Below are 15,159 nucleotides of genomic sequence, written 5' to 3' on the forward strand. Positions count from 1 at the left end.
AGCGTTCTTTATAAATATTATATATTACAGATATCAGTCCCTTATCAGATATATGCTTTGCAAATATTTTCTCCCATTCTGTGGGTTGACTGTTCAGTTTCTTTTTTTTTAAGTTTTATTTATTTTGAGAGAGAGAGAGCAGGCACACATGAGAGTGGAGGAGGAGCAGATAGAGAGAGGGAGAGAGAGAGAATCCCAAGCAGGTTCCATGGTGTCAGTACAGGGCCCACTGCAGGGCTCAAACTCACAAACTATGAGCTGAGCTAAAACCAAAGGTTGGATGCTCAACCGACTGAGCCACCGAGGTGCCCCAACTATTCAGTTTCTTTATAGTGACCTTTCAAGCACAAATTTTAAAATTTGGACGAAGGCTTTCCGAGTGCTCTTACCCGTCTCTCAGTTGCCTATAGTCCCTGTAGTCCTGTGCCATGGGGGGCAGCTGTCTCCCTGCTCTCGCCGCCCCCTCCCCCCCCCCCCCCCCCCCCGCTGAGTGAACACTGCTGTTGGCTTGTTACCCTGTGCTAGGGTCATGGCAGGTTCAGTGAGTTCTCTATTGTGCAGGTTCAACTGGGTCTTGAGCAGGCCCTGTATACCTTGGTCTTGGAGGAAGGGTTATCTCAGCATTCCTGAGCCTCTTCCCCATGACAACTATCTGTTGCCTTGTATCTGCAGTTGGGCTTGTAGAGGAAAGGGTTTCCTGCCCCTCTCCTGGTGGTAGCCCACCTCTGCTTGGTATCTTTGCAGGATTCCTAGACGAGAGACATTTCCTGTCCTCTCCCAGGGGAGAGGGTTTTTTTTTCCAGGTTTTGTATGACAACAATGGATCTTGGCCTCTGTGTCCTGGAGACAGCAAGGTTTTTCCTACCCCTCCCCTAAGAAGCAGATGAATTCTGCTTCTACTCTTCTCCCAGAGGCCATGTGTTTTTGCCCAGACCGGGAACAAAATGGTTTCTGTCCCCTCCCTGGGGGCTTAGGCTTTTGAAGTGTCAGGAAGGGGTCAGAACAAGGGATTGGGGTTTTTTGACTTGCCCAAAGCCACGGAGGGCAGTCCTCTCTAGTGCTTCACCCAGTCTTTCTTGCAAGTGCTTGGCAGAGGCCTGTGGAGAAGAGCTGCAACCAGTCTGAACTCCCCTTCTCTCTGAGGCTCTCGGTTATTTCCAGCCGACATGCCGGGGCCTCACTAGACCTTTAAGACACATCACGAGTTTACCTGATTTCTTCCTACCTCCTTGTATAGCAGCCACCTTTCTTCCGTGTCCTGCCCAAAGTGACGGCATTCGCGTGGCCTGTCTTGGGGGGGCCTGTCGTGTGAACTCCAAGCAGAAGAGCTCCAAGCATGAACTTGAGCAGGAGCAGAACAGCGCTTCATTAGGACTCACTCTTGCCGTCTACAGGGCCCTTTTGTCAGGGCCTGAGGGTCCCTCCGGCGCGGCCTTGAACACGTCCCCTCTGTCTTCCGCAATGTACAATGCAGTCCCATTGGAAGAGGGGTAAGGGTGGGGGCTGAAGATCAGACTGCCTGCAGCTGAATCCCAGCCCCAGCCCGCACAACAGAGTGACTCCAGGCAAGTTACTCCACCTGTCTCTGCCTCAGTTACCTCATCTGCCCAACGTGGATGATAGTAAGACCTACCTCTCTCTGTGATGCCTGGCGCACAACACTAGCCGCTCTCATCATTAGCGGTGCCAGTGGTAGTAGTGGTAGCAGCACCATGCTAAAAGTAACACCACTGTCACTGTGACTCTTGACGGTCTCCAGGGTTCCTTCTACTACCCACTATCCGGGGTAAAATGAAGTATTGATCCATTTATGTTGGTAAGAGGATCTGCCAGGCAGGCCAGGTAGCCTGGGCCTGGGGAAGGGGCGAGCAGGCCTCCACTTGCTGTGTGTCCTTTGCTCAGTCCCTGGCCAACTCTGGACCAGAGCGTCCTTCTGTGGAGCGCAGGTTGAACCGACAGGCGGGGACTGGTTGACTCTGTGTCAGGGAGCAGGGGGGCGGAGGGGGGAGCCAAGAGAGAGTTTTGGAGCCGTCGGCCCACAGACATCGAGGTGCCTACTTCTCTGAATTACAAACCACAGGAGAGGGTGATCAGAGCCCTCGTGTTCAACAGAGCACTTTCGTCCTCGAAATTCACTCGCATTCAGGATCGAAGGTAGCTGCGACGAGGGCTGCTTTGGGTGTGTGTGTCCGGGATTGTTGATTCCAGTTTGATAGCAGAGTGAGAGCCAAAGAGGGGTTAAGCCAAGGTCACCCAGTGATGTCAAGGTAGAGCCGAGCGGGAACCCAGGATCCAGACTCCCTGAACCAATGCTTTTCCATGAACTCCAGGCAGTGAGGTGCTGCTCCCCTGCATTTTTCCAGCACGTTGTGCCTCCTTCCGTGGGAGGGCAGGTAGGATCCATCAAAGCAGGGAGCGGGGAGTCTGGGGGGCCGGTAGTTGGAGCTGCTCCTTTCCCCTGGGGCCAGACACGAGCATCTCCAGGACAGAGCGAGTGTCCTCCTTTGCCACTTCCTGGCCTGACAAGGTCGGGAGAGTCCTCTTGAATGAAGACGTGAAAAACTTCTCTTTGGCTGTGCCCTTCAGTGGACCCTGCCAGACACACAGACACACACCCATCCCTACCTGGATTAGCCAACCTGTTGTGAGGACCCACGAGGCACCCAGCCCCGACCTGGAGCTCCCAGGGACACTGTGTCTTCTTTCCGAAGCCAGGGGAGGCATTAGAGGCAGTGCAGCGGGGGGACAGAGAGGAGGGAAGCCCTTTCCCTTTAAACTCTCCTTTCACCAGATGGTGCTCCCTTTGGACCTTGTCCACGGGCTTTTTACAAAGGAATTTGTGTCAAGTCAGTGAGGCCACAGGGCCCAGCTAGTGCTGCAACCCTGGGGTTGAACACAAATAGCCCTCAGCTACCCAAAGCTTTCTGTGTGCCAGGGACCTGCCAAGCGCTCCCCGTGTGTGAGCCCATTTAATCCTCACGGCAAACCTTGGGGCCAGTCCTGCCATCATCTCCAGTGACAAATGAGGAAACTGAGACACAGACAGGTTAAGGAGCTGGCTCATTCAGAGTGCCGTGCACATAAGAAGAGGGTTTGGGGCTTGAATCTTGTGCTCTGAATGCCGTGATTCACCGTGCTCCATAAATAGCCTTCCACAGATGGGGAAATTGAGTCCCTTAAGGTCAGTTGACTCCCTTAAAGTTGCTCAGCCGGGCATTGGCAGAGTCGTCATTGGGATCCAGGTCTTCCAATACTGAGAATGGTACCTTTCTACCAAATGAAGCCTCATCTGAGAAAGAGAAGGTCTAGATTTTGTCCACTGGAGCCCCATCTGCTTTCTAGTTGTGCACTCTCGAAGGCAGTGTGGTGAAGGGTATTGGCAGAGCGATTGCTGCCTGGCCGGCTTCCACCTTGGAAGATTTCTTTCTTCCTCCTTTCTGACTCCGGGTGCTTTATTTTCCAAGAAGAGATGATGGTTTAAGGGGACACTCTCAGGAATGAGGGACCCGAGCAGGCCAAAGAAAACTTCCCAGCCCCAGGCAGTTGGCAGTGTCCCCATAGGGCCTCGGACCTGCAGGCAAGGTGGGGAGTGTGGTGGCTAGGTGGGGCTGCAGAGAGGAAGGACAGGAATACAGCATGCCCGAGGGGAAAAGTCTGGAGACACACATCTCCTCTCTGGGCCTCAACGCCCTTTGTTCAGTGGGGTGGGGGGAATAGTTGGGCCAAGAGGTTTCTGAGCCCATCTCCCTGTGTTGGGTAGACGCGGAGCCTGAGAGGAGGAGCCCCTGTAAGACTGGTTTATTGAAGGAATGCCCACTGGAGGAACTGGAGAGGGAGCTGGGCCAGTAGGACAAGAAGCTAAGCAGGGTGTGAATCCAGACCAGGAGCAGGCGTGGCGGGATCCTGCAAAAATGCTCCCGTGTGTGCTGCAGCTTAGAGCAAGGCGGCTGGACTTTCTTTCGCCAGTTGGTCTTGGCCAAGGGTCATCGGGGTTGGTCGGGGGGAGGTGTGAACTCCCAAGTGTTTGGCATACTCTGCTTGTGGGGAAAAGTAGTCCCCGGCAAGCCCAAGGCAGGGCAGGTGGTTAGGAGGAGAAATTGACAGAAACTTGGAATGGGGCCCACGGCAATGATCAAAGGGACTCTGGTCGAGGGCTGACAGTGTCCCCTGCACCACCCTCAGGATTCATTGTAACATTTCAGATTCTGGGTCTTCCCTGATAGTACCAGATGGATGAGAACAGGGGTGAAGGTGCTGATAGACTGAGAGCCTGCAGTCTGTTGCTCGAGTGAGAGCTTTGGCGTGAGAATGGAGGATGCAGGGGAGCCTCAAAGAACTAGATGTCACAGGCTGGGAGAGGCGGTGCTTAAGGGGGCTTGACACTCTTCTACTGCCTCAACTCCTGCCTGTACCATGCACACGGTCCTGCAGACTCAGACACATGGGGCACAGGGACACACTTGTGTGAGTGTGCATGGAAGCAAACGCACCGGTGCACACAGACAGGCACACACAGACTCACGCACAGGTGTGTACGTTCACGCCCACGTACATTCCGAAACACGTCCGTAGACATTCATACTCACTTGCGCACACACATTCCTGAGCTTGCCGCAAAAGCATAGCCGGCCAGGTCCTTTCTATTCCTGACTTTCAGGGGAGGGCAAAGTAGGGGGATGGGCAGGATCCAAAGCCAGGCTAGCTGCAGCTGGCCACTGAAGACTGACCTTTGGCTATCAAGTCCGGATCACACCCGTCCCACAGCCCAGGCTCGTGTCAGGCTGGGTTGCTTGTAGACCACTGATAGAAGTGTCTAGAAGCTTAGCTGCTGCCTCCCTTGCCCCCTTCTTGTCCCCTAAGGTTCCACTCCCACTTTTGACCCAAGCCTTTGTCCATCAGTGGGCCAGGGGGCCTCTGCTGCATGGGTGGTGATCTGTGGTCTAGGGAAGAAAATGAACTGGGGCTCCTGACATGTAGCCCACTTTCTCCCCGAATGACAGGAACCAGTGGGATCATTGCCATTGAAAACCAAGGCCATCAGCACAGAATCAGACTGACCCCAGCTCTGGGGGGCTCCCAGTCTAGTGGAGGTCACAAGCATTTAAAAAGTGTGATCAGGGGCGCCTGGGTGGCTCAGTCGGTTAAGCCTCCGACTTCAGCTCAGGTCACGATCTCACGGTCCGTGAGTTCAAGCCCCGCGTCGGGCTCTGGGCTGATGGCTCAGAGCCTGGAGCCCGTTTCAGATTCTGTGTCTCCCTCTCTCTCTGTCCCTCCCCCGTTCATGCTCTGTCTCTCTCTGTCTCAAAAATAAATAAACGTTAAAAAAATTTTTTTTAAATAAAGTGTGATCAGTGCTGGGCTTTGAGGAAACGGGAGACTGAGGAAGCCCAGTGGAGACACTAAAAGCCTGGACGGGGTGGGATCAGGGAAGGCTTTCGGAGGAGGTGATGTCTAAAATGATTCTTAAAAGACAAAAATAAAAATGGGGAAAAAAAGTAAATAAAACGACTCTTAATAAACCAAGAGGAATTGGATTGGGGTGGAAGGGAGTAGGGTAAAAGGCATTTTAGGCAGAGGGAAGAGCTTGTGCAAAATGCTGGCACTAGGAGAAGCGAAGTGCCCTCGGGGACTGGAAGAAGTTCAGCAAGTCCAGAGGAGGGTAGGAGTAGCTCAGAGGGAAGGCAGCAGCCTCACTCCTGCTGTGAGCCAGCCCAAGGAGGCATCCAGAGGGCATGGAGATATCACTGGGAAATTTTAACCAGGGAAATGATTGTGTCAGACCTACATGGGAAGATCTTTGGGGCTCCAAAGTGCAAGGTGGATCTGGGGATGGCTTAAGATAGATTTGAGATGGAGCAGAGGGCAGCTCATCGAGTGGGGGCTGGCAGAAGCTTTGCAGGCCAAGAGGCAAATCAGAGAAATTATGTAGGAAACCAAGAGAAGAAACAAGAGGGGAAACACATTTCCACCAAATGTTAACTGACAAACCTCAAAGTAAATAATAGAGCACCATTTTTTTTGTAACACGGGTCGGGTAAGAAGACGAGTGGGGTTTTTTGGAGGATGACGTTTCACCTCATGGGGGCTCAAAGTTGGTGTGTCCTACCATCTGACTGACTGCAAATGGTCCTCTGTAAAAATCACGCTTAGCTCCCGGGTCATTCCAACACAGGCTGTAGTTTGCAGACACCTGCTCTAGGCTGATGGGTGGAAGCAAGTGAGACACAAAGGAGGCTCTTCCGTCCCCTCCTCCCCCCCCCAACACATCACAGATCTGAGCCTCCACCATTACTGCCACCCCCGTGAGAGAGATCACCGCTTCCAGGGGCCTCGGGTTAAAATGTACGCTGGTTACTAGGAGGGGCCGGAGATCCTGCAGCCAAAAGGAAGCATGAACATCTGTAATCATAACATCTCAGGGCAAGAGGAACCTGAGGCCTCTCTCTAGCCCTCTCCCAGGGCAGGGCTAACGTCCACGTGTTTCGTGGAGTCGAACTCTGTCCTAGATATGGAAAGTGACTTGTTCGAGGTCACAGTGCAAGTTGCTGACAGTTGAGATTTGGACCCAAGCCTTAGGATTCCCAGCTGAGTTTCCTTTCCTGATACTCCCACATCCTCACCACGGACCTCATTAACTTGGGGGCGGAGGGGGGTTGCGGAGCACGTGGGGAAGGAATAATATCAGGACTCCTCTGCCCGGGACAGGATGCTCTTCAGGCTCCTGCCTTCCACAGATAGCAGTAGCGGCAGCTCCTCGTTTACATATATTTGCATACATCACTTCTGAATGAGGACCTTAGGCTTGGAGAGAATGCATAACTTGTTTGGTATCTCTAATAGGCTAAAATACGGCCCCATGGAAGATATCCAGGTCCTAGTCCCCAGAACCTGTGAATGTTACCTTACATGGGGAAAAAAAAGAAGTTGCAGATGTGATTAAATGATGGGTCCTGACATGAGAAGATTATCCTAGGTTATCTGTATGGGCTCTGAACACAATCACATGTATCCTTATAAGAGAGAGGCAGAGGGATTCTACTAGCTACAGAAAGCGGAAGGTGATGTGACAATAGAAAGAGAGGAAGATTTGAAGGTGCCCCTCTCCTGGCTTTGGAGACGGAGGAAGAGCCCATGAGCCAAGGAATTTATACAGTTCTAGAAGCTGGAAAAGGCAAGGAAACAGACTCTTCCCTAGAGTCTCCAGAGGGAGCACAGCCCCGTGGACTTTTTGTAAAACTGACACCCGTGCAACTAAGTTCAGATGTCTGGCCTCCAGAACCGTGAGAGAATAAATTTCTGTGGTCTCAAGTGACCAAATGTGCGGTCATTTGTTACAGCAGCCTCAGAAAACTGCTAAGGCATCCCACGGCAATTTTTCTTAATTTAAATAAACTTGTGAATTTTGGAACAGTTTTAGATAGACAGAATAGTTGCAGAGACAGCTTAGAGAGTTCTTATATACCACCCCCCCCTCCCAAGCTTCCTCATTGTTAGCATCTTACATTACATTGTGCATTCGTCACAACTAAAGAGCCAAGATTGGTACATTACTATTACAATCCCCAACTTTATTTGGACTTCATGAGTTTTTCCTAATGATCTTTATCTGTCCATCCAGTATAGGTAGCTGTCATGTGTTCTTAGCTTCCGCTGGTCTGTAACTGTTTCTGATTGTCCTTGGTTTTTGGATGACTTTCACTTTTGAGGAGTACTGGCCAGGTATCTTGCTGAAAGAAGGTCACTCAATTTGGATTTATCTGATGATGTTCTCCTAGTCAGGTTGGGGTTATGGGTGCGGGGGGAGGACCACAGAAGTGAGGTGCCATTCTCATCACATCATATCAAGGGCACATAATGCCAACGTGACTTCCAACTGATGTTGACCTCGGTCACCAGGCTGATGTGATGTTTGCCAGGTTTTTCCACGGTAAAGTTACTCACCTTCTCTCCCCTGTCCCCAGCTATGTCCATACTCTACCTTTGGAAACAAGCCACTAAGCATACCCCACTTCAAGTGGGGAGGGTAATGTTCCACCTCCCTGAGGGCCGAGGATCTACATTCAGTATTTGGGGTTCTTCTGTAGGAGAAATTTTGCTCTTCTCCCCCATCTATTTATTATTATTCAATCATTCGTTTACATAATCCAAATATTGGCCTTGTTGCTTGAATTGTTCCAGCCAGGGCCATCGGGAGCTTTTTCCGTTTGGTCCCTGTGTTCCTTTGAGATGCTCCCATCATTTTATCTTTTGAGCACTTCCTTACATTCTGACACTACAAGATGCTTCAGGCTCATCTTGTATTTTCCTGCCCAAGAATGCTACCGGGGTGACATTGTTTCTAGGCATTTTCAGAAGACAGAGCCGGGAAATACAAGTGTGTGTGCTAACCCATGCATACATACATACTTACAGAGATTTCTGTATCTATACATCTGTATCTATATCAAACTAAACATGAACTCATACGGATGTCTCCCACTGTAATGTCTTACACATGGATCATTCTAGTCTTCCTTCTTTGCGTATCTGTAACCTCCCTCTCCAACAGTGAGAAAACTGACTCCCACCATCCACTTACCTCTTTGTGTCCTCTCAGTGTACCATACAGCCATTTCCAAATTGTTAACCCATATCCCCAAGGGAAATCCAACTTTCACTACGGCATGGCATTTATTTACAACTTATTTTAACATTAGTCTTACAGCTTCCAGTCAAAACACTATTTTCCAAGATTGCCTAGGACCATCCTTTTCCCCCCACTCCCTCCCTTCAGTGAGGTTTTCTCATACATTTATAATACAGGTTTAAGATTCTCTTCTCACAAGTCCACATTCCATCTTGGAATTCCCAGACTCCTTGGTTGGTTTCTAAAATTAAATTTCTATACATTAATGTTTACTCTTTGTGGGTGTTGAGAAATACATAGTGTCATTTATACACCAGTACAATACCATACAGATCCGTTCTACCACCCTAAAGACTCCCCTATGCTTCTTTTTTTTAATGTTTATTTTATTATTTTTGAGAGAGAAACACGGAGCACGAGTGGGAGAGGGGCAGAGAGCAAGAGGGAGACACAGAATCTGAAACAGCCTCCAGGTTCTGAGCTGTCAGTACAGAGCCCGACACGGGGCTCGAACTCATGAATTGTGAGATCATGACCTGAGCTGAGGTCAGACGCTTAACCAACTGAGCCACCCAGGTGCCCCCTCCCCTGTGCTTCTTTTAGTCAAAAGCTCACCCTTTCTAAATCCCTGGCAACTGCTGATATGCTTTCCATTCCTGTATTTTATCATCTTCCAGAATGTCATATGAATGGAATCAAATAGCTTTTTCACTCTGGCTTCTTTCACTTACCGCAATGCATCTGAGATTCATCCATGTTGGTGTATGAATTAATAAACAGCTCATTCCTCTTTACTTCAGAGTAGTATTCCACTGTACTGGATGTCCCAGTTTATTTATCCCTTCACTTTCTGAAGGATATTTTGGTTGCTTCCCATTTTTCTGATTATGAATAAAGCTGGTGTAAATATTGATGTACAGGTTTTTGTGAGGACTTGTTTTTTTCTTTTCAATGCTTTAATTTAATTTAAAAATTTTTTTGAGAGAGAGAGAGAGAGAGAGAGAGAGAGGGAGGGAGCATGTGCCAGCAGGGAAGGGGCAGAGGAAGAGGGAGAGAGAGATCCTAAGCAGGCTCCATGCTCAGTGAAGAGCCCAATAAGGGGCTCAATCCCATGACCCTGGGCTCATGACCTGAGTCATAATCAGAGGTTGGACACTTAACCAACTGAGCCACCCAGGGGCCCCATGTAAGGACTTGTTTTCAGTTCAGTTGGGTAAATACCCAGAAACATGATTGTTGTCCTGTATACTAAGTCTATGTTTCACTTTTTAAAAATTACCAAAATGTCTTCCAAAATGGTGTGCCATTTTGAATAGAGTTACTTTAAATTTCCCAACTTGAATCCAATTTTTCTGATCCTTTCCTTTGTTTCCCAACCTGGTAGTCAGGAGATCTCACTCATAAGGCAAAGGGCACTGGCTTTGCCATCAGAGCTAGATTTAAATCCTGACTCCAACTACTTAAAAAACCATGTAAATACTGTGGCAAGTTAGTGAATCTCTCTGAGCCTCACACTGAGATGTAACTCTTTATATGTGCATGATGTCACAGGTTATGTTCCCCAGGAAGCGGATTCTGAGAGGTTGCTTAGCCTCTGGGATGTCGGCCCTTGGGGTCTACACCTACAGAAAGGAGGGAAGGCAGCAGAATTGGACAGAGGGAGAAGTGGAACAGAAATGGCCCATCAGAGCTGTCCTGATCTGGGCTAAAGTGGTCCAGCCTTTATGTCCCTTCTGGATCAGTCATTGGATCGGTGTCCTGGTGGAGGCAGCTGTCTGCACCCGGCACAGCGTGTCCTTTCTCGAAGGTGCATCTGGGTGGCGCACTCCAGCATCCACTGCACCAGGCAGAGTGGAGAGAACGCTGGATGAGAGCGGAGACCAGTCCCCTGTTGAACTCTTTCTAGCTACGTGCCTTCAGGCCAGTCTTTCCCTTCCCAGAGCCCCCTCAGCTTACCCGTGTATGAGTGGCTAAGACCTCAGCCCCCGCCAATCCTCATATAGCACTTCGCAGTTCACCAAGCGGTCTCGCGGACCTTAATTCACAACAATCTTCTGATACCAGTAATTAGTCTCCCCCGGTGAGCTCTGGGGCAGTGCTGCTCCAGTGTGGTCTGAGGACCGGGCTGTGTCCATTAACCCGTTGTTACCGGTTCCTGACACAATAAGTACAGAATTCGAGAGTCACTGCTCAGAGACTTCAGAGCAATGCAGCAGAGTAATTTTATGTCCGTTGAAAGTAGGAATAAAAACGTGGACTTGTACTATGTTTGTCTTTGTTCTCATATTTCATGTTTCTGTTAATTTATATTGTATTTTACAAAGGAATGGGTCCAAGATGGATTAGAGAACCCCACCCCCACCCCAACACACACACACACACACACACACACACACACACACACACATCTGGTCTTATGCCACGGACATTTTGAGAAGCATTGATCTAGGCATGTGCAAATGCCAGCTTCTGACAATGTTTGTATTTTTAAAAGGGAGAGGCCCCTTTTGATCGTGATCGTTGGCATTTTATTAATAGACCCAGGGTTTGCTGCTGGTTTTTGTTCTTTTCAGTGCCCCGTTAAAACGGGCTCCTAGAAAAACCTGCCGGCCCGTCTATTTCCATTCATCCCCTCACTGAAGATGTAACTGGGTGAACATAGCACTTCAACCGGTTACACGTTTTCTGGCAAGGAGTGACGGCAGAGAGTTAGGCTCTAAGAAAAGGCCAAACCTCATTTGTGATCCACACGCTCTACCGGGTCTTTCGAAATCCACTTCCTGGCATTTCCAAAGGGGAGGGGTGAGGAAGAACCAGCATTTATTGAATCCTCATTTATGGTGAAGCGTTTGCAGCTGATGAAACCACGCCTCAGGGAGGGGTGGGGCGCAGCCAAGCCGGCGGGAGGGGTGCTGCGAGCCTTGCTTCTTCTCGGGCCGGCCACCTCCATTGTGCCATCCTGCCCAGTTTGAGAACTAGGTAGAGTGGGAGCAGCACGAAATAGCTGTCTGGGCAGACAGCCTTCATACTGAGACCAGGATTCTAGAAAATCCTTTAACCTCCCTGACACACGATCCTCATTTATTATAAGAGTGGGCGTCACTGTCAATATCGTTGAGATAAGGCGTGTAAGGCATCCCCCCCGGAGCCCAGCATGTACTAGGTTCTCAGTAAGTGGCTCAGCGTGCTGACTGCCCTTCAGTGAGGTCATTAAGACAGATGCCCAGTTCAGCCCAAGATATCTGGTCCTGCCCATGACCCACTCCAGCTCCAGCACCTTCCAGGTCTCCTCCCTACCTCGAGGATAAATTCCTGACTCCTTGACTGGACGAGTCCCCCCACAGAGGAGGCAAGGCAAAGTCAGGGGACCTGGCCGCCTTGTTCACCACTCCCTCAATCAAAGTTTGCCGAACAAAAGCCTAAAGCCCCAGTCTCCCGTCCCGGAAGCCTCACTCTTGCCCCCTGATCCACAATAGTGACCATCACCCACGTGTGCCCTGTACCGCCCATCCTCCCTGCCTCTGCTCACTCAGCAGCTTCCATCCTTCATGCCTCAGCCTCCTCCTGAACCCTTGCAAAGCCCGGTGAGGCCCCTCGTGAGGCCAGCACTTGGCCCATGCCACGTGGCTGCTGGCAGTGCTGTGCTGGCTGACCCCTGTCCTACCTGTCACCATAAAGCAGTGTCAGACAGGCTGGGCCCAGTGGGCCCTTTGTTCCCTGTGGGTAATGGCATCTGAGAACTTTTTCCCAGGCCAAAGGGCAGCCTGGTTTCTAGAAGAGACTCCAGCTCACCCCACACCTGAGGGCCTCTGACCCTGTCTACTACACCTGCCAAATCCTGTCATCCTCTGACTGTCTGAATCTATCTGTGTGTGGGCTGGGGTCGGGCCACTGTCTTCCCACACGACGTGGAGGCCCCTGAGGCAGGCTCTGAGGGGCCCCAAGGAGATGTCAGTTAGGAGGTACATTGATAGGTGCAGCTTTGACACGTGGTATTAGCTGGGGAGGCCAACCACTATAACGAACATGGGAAAAGGCCATGTTTTACTCAAAGTCTGGGCAGATGTCTGGGGCAGCCTTCCCTCGAGATCAGGCTCTATTCTTTCTTGTCCTGCTATCGTTGTCCACATGTGGCGCCAAAGGTCATTGTGAAAAGGGGAGAATTCTCCGCCCCCTGCCCCCCTCCCCCAAGTCTCTCACCACTCCCTTTCTCAAATCTCCTGGTCACCTCTTACCCCATCCCGGCCAGGCCAGGAGGTCATGGATAGCATTCCGTCCTCTGATCTCTGCTCAAACTGTGCCCCACGCATCTGGGGGACCCTCTCTGTGACCAGGCAGGCAGCCCTACCTTGTGTAACAGCACACAGCGTGGTGTAGCCCTCAGAGGCCGAGGAAGAGTATAGTCATTAGCCTGAGACATTGGAGACCCTTTCAGGGAGCTGGGTTTTTGTTCAGAGAGCAGAGGTAGGTCCTATATGTGGGTAGACTGGAGGGGGATCACTGGAGGCAGGAGTATTGTGCACAGGGCTGTGACCACCCAGCAGCCACCTGGGTGCTGAGTGCTGCGGCAGAGGAAGAGGGAAGTCTGGGGCCGCCGGTGGAACCCCTACCTCGACCAGGGGCATTAGGGAAGACTTCCTCGAACAGAGGAAACCAGTATTGAAAGAGGACTGGGAATTTCCCAGAAAAAGGGGGAGGAGGGGTGAGGGAGATGGCATTCCAGGCAGAGGGAACAGCATGGGCAGAGCCTATAGGAAAGAGATCACATCTGGTACAAGTAACTGCAAATGGTTCCGTGTGATGGGAGCCCAAGGCTAAGGGAGGAGGGGACGTGAGGATGGAGAAAACTGGGCCAGATGGTGGAAGAGTGGCGAATGGCAGGCTAAGAAGCTTGAGCCTTAAGGTGGACATCTGTCTTCCATCAACCCCTCCAGATCCACTTGCCACCTGTCTCCATCTGGCTTTTTCCCGGAGACCTACCGGTGTGGACTATAACCACAGGCCATTGTGCCCTCCAGCTTGCAGTTGGGTTTGGGCAATAGAGAACCTTGGCAGAAGAGGGAGGGAGAGAGGAAGGTGGGAATGCCCACTCCTGGCTCCTGCCCTGCAGGGTCACCTGCCAGGCCCGTGATCCCTGACCAAAGATGGCCCCTGTATGTGATACACTGCACTCTACCAGTTTGTGTAACTGCCCCTCCTGTGTGGTTTCCCATGCATCTCAGAAGATTGTTCCCTCATCAAACCCTCCTTAAATTATCTTGCCTTCAACATGCCATCTGGTCCCTGTTGGGATCCAGGCTGATACAAACTCTACGAACAATGGAGAGCCACAGAAGGGAATTGAGCAGGGGTTGACACAGCCAGATTTGTGTTTTAGACAGCTCTCCATGGCTAGTCACTGAGGATAGATTGGGGCAAGAGGCAGAGGCTGAGCTGGGGCCCTGGGGATGAACTACAGCTCTTGTCACCCGCACACAGCCAACTTCAGACTTGTGGGGGAAGGCAGAAATTCTGCTGCAGGCTTTCATTTACAACTGTTTGGTAGATTGTTTGCAAAGATGGCCACAGAATCCCTTCTCCAAACTCCAGCCTTTCATATTGTGACATTGATGTTCCTCCCAAGCGGAGGTGGAGTCTATTCCTCACCCCTGAAACTAGTGGGGGGGGGGGCTCATGAATTGCTTTGATCAACAGAATACGATGAAGTGACTGTGCACGTTGCTCAGCCCAGGACTTAGGAGATCTTGCAGCCTTGCTCTCATTCTTCCAAAATCCAGGCACGACTGAATGCTGAAGACCCATCAGTATGGGGAGGGGCCCCGTGCCCACCTCAGCCAGCCCCCCAGTGGGCCCAGCCCCCCGCGGAACGCAGCTGCATGGAGCCTGGCCAACCCACAGGATTGTGGAAAATAATAACTCCTCGCTTCTTCAGCCATTCAGTTTGGGCATAGCCCACCATACAGCAATAGAGAACCTACAATGGGTGAGTACTTCTCTCCTTTGCAAAACCTTGCCCTTCCCTCGTGGCCCTGCCCACCTGTCACTACCTCTTTCTGGCTGAAAGCCATCACTCCCTCCTCTGAACTCCACTGCTCTTTGTTCCCACCTCCCTTGTGACCCTTCTAGCATACTGCCTCATGGGATAACAGGCACCTTCCTGGGACACTGGGTACGTTGATCACCTGGGTCCTAACTTACATCATTCCAGACATGATGTGGAGTGGCTTATGTGACTCGAAATATGATCTTACTATGCTTATAGCTTCATTTCTCAGATGGCACAATTGAGGTTTGGAAATGACACGACTTGCCCAGGGTCACTAAGAAGGGATGGGCCAGGATTTAAACCCAAATTTATACCTCTCAGATGTCCCCCATGTTGTAGTTACTGGAATGAGTTACTCCAGGAGGGAAAGGATCCTGCTTCCCTGCTGGAGGGGGAGGGGTGAGTCACAAGTAGGGTCCCCACCCTGGGCATCCTGTTCTTCACTACTGACGCATGTCCCAAACCCAGGAATCCAGAATTCTTCCCA

Source organism: Prionailurus viverrinus, chromosome D1 (genome assembly GCF_022837055.1).
Source record: "Prionailurus viverrinus isolate Anna chromosome D1, UM_Priviv_1.0, whole genome shotgun sequence".
Taxonomy (NCBI): domain Eukaryota; kingdom Metazoa; phylum Chordata; class Mammalia; order Carnivora; family Felidae; genus Prionailurus; species Prionailurus viverrinus.